The sequence below is a fragment of the Acyrthosiphon pisum genome, chromosome A3 (assembly GCF_005508785.2).
Source record: "Acyrthosiphon pisum isolate AL4f chromosome A3, pea_aphid_22Mar2018_4r6ur, whole genome shotgun sequence".
Classification (NCBI taxonomy): domain Eukaryota; kingdom Metazoa; phylum Arthropoda; class Insecta; order Hemiptera; family Aphididae; genus Acyrthosiphon; species Acyrthosiphon pisum.
Genome location: NC_042496.1, coordinates 40,696,169 through 40,700,739, shown reverse-complemented (window position 1 = coordinate 40,700,739; position 4,571 = coordinate 40,696,169). Strand labels below are relative to the sequence as shown.

At 27.5% G+C, this 4,571-nt stretch overlaps 1 long non-coding RNA gene across 1 annotated transcript; it reads left to right on the top strand.

Annotated features, from left to right (window-relative positions):
* The first annotated feature begins 412 nt into the window (after window positions 1–412).
* On the top strand, window positions 413–4,124 carry LOC100572798. The gene is made up of 4 exons (XR_510565.3): window positions 413–594; window positions 2,816–2,912; window positions 3,638–3,655; window positions 3,874–4,124. It is a non-coding gene; the product is annotated as an uncharacterized LOC100572798 (long non-coding RNA).
* The last annotated feature ends 447 nt before the right edge of the window (window positions 4,125–4,571 follow it).

Here is a 4,571-nt window from a genome sequence, read left to right as displayed (position 1 = left end):
AATGGAAGTCCAATGCGTCCTATATAAAATTATACTCTTTCTAATGAAAAAAAAAATTATCAAATCAGACCCCTCTACGATGCGTGATGGTTTTCCCACAAAGCATCTTTTAAGCAGAGAATCACGCTTTTATTTTTGGTTAACGGTTCCGTTGACATGCAGCGCGATGCGGTGGATAGTCCGGTACTTACATACAATCACACTCACACTAATCATCATTGACGACTAACGCAAATGCCATGGGTGGCTGCATCGAAATCGCATATTGCCTAAATAGTGCCCCTAACCTAATACGAGCCGGTCCCTTAATTAAAATGTGGATAATACCTGTAGATTTCGAATAAATGTGGAAATTAAATTAATATGTATCAACTAATGAATAACAATATTACCTAATTTATTTTATAATTAAATAGATAATACAAATATTTTGTTGAATCTATTGAATATTTTACCTAAAAAGTTACTGACTTCTATGATGGTAAATCTACCAAAAACAATTTGAAACTATCTAAATGTAGTTTACTGTTACAGCTATAGCAAGTTATTATACAGCGTATTTGGAACGTAAAATCCAAGAAAGTTTACCAAGAGGTAAGTATTAAACATTTTAACTGATTATATAAATACCTACGGTTGTAATAGTAACTATGTAGTTTCTTCATACGTAATCAATGTAAAATAGAATATGACTGATCGCAAAATAAGAATATGGTGTATGAAGGCTGCTAAATTGTTGTTTATATTGAAGATGTCATGATACATTTTTTTTGAAGGCCTATCAATATTTATTATACGACCCGTAAATGTATATTTTTACAACACAGTGAACATTTTAATTGATTATATAAATACCTAACCTTGAGACATGGAAGGAAGCTTTGGTTATATATTGTCAAAGGCATTTATTTTGGAATGTTTTTATTCTTTTTATATTTGATGGGTTGGCTTGTGCTGCAGAATTGTATACTATAATATTATGACCATAAAAGTTTAATAGGAATTTCTATAGGAGAATTGTGTTGGTTAAATTGATGTGTTTAGAAGTTAGGAGTGGCCGTTTCGCTAACGGGATCGGCTGTTGCCAGCAAATCACTTGGTATGGATGTGATGAGCCCAAGTCATTCGACGGTACATAGGTTAAAACTAGGTAGTAATGTAGTATGTACTAATATAACAATTAAAAATGGTTTTTTTTTTTAAACTCTATATTCTTTAAGCATATTTGATTCTTCATAATTTTTGGCGAAATGATTGGGGCTTACAATAAACTAAGAAACTACAATACAAATAAAGATCAACTTCGGTTATATATTAAGACTGGAAAACTATTACATTTCAAAATTGGTCTCCTACTGAAATATTTGTGTTAAATTTATTGAGAACTTTTCAATCAAATTACTAGGTTTTCATCTTTTTTCATAACATTTTATGAATACTTTATAATCTATATATAAAAAAATCTAATGCTGTTTGTTAGTCTCGTTAAAACTCGAGAACGGCTGGACCGATTTAGCTCATTTTGGTCTTAAATTATTTTTGGAAGTCCAGAGAAGTTTTAAAAGGTGAGTGAGTATGAAAATGTTCGGAATTAATTTTTTAATATTAAATTTAATAATATTATATTTAATATTAAACAAGATTTTGCTAGTCATAATACAAGAGATCTATATGAAAAGGTTAACTTCTTAAGTAAGAAATAAAAACACCCGTAGAAAGTTCTCAAAAATGATGATGGAACGCTAATCACATGTAAAGAAGAGATAGAAAATAAATGGGCAAATGATTTCATACAGCTTCTGAACTGTGATACACCAGTTAGCTTATTCCACTTTGAGAATATAGAAACAAATAATAAAATCTGTTAATGAGAGAATTCATGAACAAATAAGAAACTTTAAGAACCATATAAGGCACCCGGAGAAGATGGTATCCCTGGAGAATTAGTTAAAAGTATGGGAAACGGCTTGCTTGAATATGTGTCCGGGCTAATAAAAGAAGTTTGGGAAAGAGAAGGATTTCCGGAGGAATTGCAAACATCACTGATATATCCTTTACACAAATAGGGTGATAAGCAGGTGTGTGATAATTATAGAGGTATCGATCTACTAAACATTACTTATAAAATTCTATCCAAATGTATATTAAACAGAGTTAAGACGTGGGCAGAAGATATTTTAGGGGGTTATCAAACAGGTTTTAGACAAAATAGATCTACCATAAACTAGATATTTATTTTGAAACAAATTTCCAAAAAATGTGGGAATTTAACAGAGAAGTACATGTACTTTTTATTGACTTCAAGATTTCAAGACCATTTATATTGGTTTAATATTTTTAATTATTGAGCCGAAATAAAATTCTTGTTTGTGCCCTCAGGTACCCAGGCCGACCCTGTATATTACGAATCGTAATTAGTATAAAATATTATATGAGCTACTGTCGCAGTAGCCCGTTATAAATTATAATATTTATTCTACATTGAGTATATTATTAAAAAGACAGTCCATTTAAAATAATATAATAATATTAAAAAAATTGATTTTTCACTATTTTAAAATATTTAAAAAATGTTTCTTTCGCAATTTTAAACAAATATTTAAAAAATCATTTAATAATATTTGAAAAATATTTTTAAAAATGTTTTTTAAATATATTTAAAATATTGATTTCACATTTTATTTTGAATGGAAATCTGGCCATTTGAACATTTTAAAAATGATTAAAACACAACTTATAAACCTTTTTCTAATCTTTTTTTAATCATTTAAAAAATATTTTTTTGCTACTTGGGTTATACCAATTTACTTTGCAGAATTCAAAATCGAGAATCCAGTAACTACATACTGTGGAACAGTTATTCCAGGAGATAAAAACACTTATTTAGAGAATCTTTTTACAATAAAACCAGAGTAACGTATCAATATTTTTTTCAATTACTTTTGTGAGATATATAAATTAAATTGTCTACAATATATATTAACATGATTCTTATTTCATATATTGTTTAAGGTTTTTGTTAACTCCCAACATGGATCTATTGGCACATTTTAGTTCACGAAAATTCATTATTCTATAGGCCCAATAATATTTTTAAGTTTGATGACTTTTTGTACACAATGAAAAAAAATATATTATGGGGAGAACAAAAAATGTATTTTCCCACTTTTTTAACTTATTATTTAAAAAATGTTTACTACAAAATGGAATAAACTATGTATTTCAATTAAAAATGATGATTTTAGTGAATCTGACCTTGACAAATGCATCTTTTCGTTTACTCGTAGAATTCACGGATAATCCCAAGTCTGTTAAAATGAGAATAAAATACCGCTCAAACGCATCACATGATATTAAAAAAAGCGTAAAAGAATTATGCCAAATTGCCCAAATACATTGAAATTTTTACAAAATCACCCAAATACAAATCTAAGGAGCGAATACTATATTCAAACCAAAAAAAAAAAAAAACAATGTATTGGGTAAGATAGCCATATAGTATTTCCAGCTCGAGTAAATGGCGAAATAAGACCTGATTATCCCTGGGCAAATACCTACCTATATTATGTTGGGCAACTATACTTTTTTATATAATTTTAGTTTTTTTTTTTAAATACTTTTTGATAATTTTTTTCAGTTCTGATGCTGAGTAAACGTAATATTTTAAAATTTTTTTTTTGGTTTATGATAATAGAACATTTCAATAACTATTTTCTTTATAAAAATAATGAAAACCGCATTGTGTTGAATAAAATAAATGGTTTGTAATAAAATTTGCTCTTCACGTATTTATACAATCGAGATCTACGATGCTTGGTAGAGCAATCTAATGCTGCACACAATCAACAAATCTAATACCAATTTACTTTGCAGGTACACTTCTCAACACCCCCGGAACTTCTTACTGTAATCAGATTATTCCAGGACAGAAAGACCATTTTTTTAATAACCTTATAATATTATATATTATATATCTAACCATTATATAGAGTACCAATATTTCTATTTTGTCTAATTATTTTATGTAAAATTAAATTGTCTAATACAATAATAATATATGAACTTGATTCATATTATATTGTTAGGTTTTCGTTAACTCCTAAAATATATGGATTATATCATTATTATTTCTATTATTATTACCTACTACTAAATTCTGAGTGGAGTGATAATTAATATATTGATTTTAAAATTATGTGTTTTTATTTTTTTGACTGTCTTCACCTTTTGGGGTAGTAAAAACGCTTTGATTTTCTATTTCAGTATTTTTTCTGGTAGGAAAGTGAATCTAGTTTTTAATTTGGGGGAGGGGTATTATTATTGAATAAAATATACCTACAAAAATATTAAGCAAACAAAACTAACAGATTTTCTCGATTAAAATCTTAGATTTAAAACGAAAAATTTTTACGAATTCTTAACTCAAAATAATTTGCTAATTTTCGTGATTTTTCCATATTTTGTCAATTTTTGAACTTTAAATGCTTATAAAAAAAAACTGTGACTAAGGTTTTTTAATATTTTTCATCTGCTTTTGAAACAATATACTAGGAGCCTTTTGTTAAATTTTC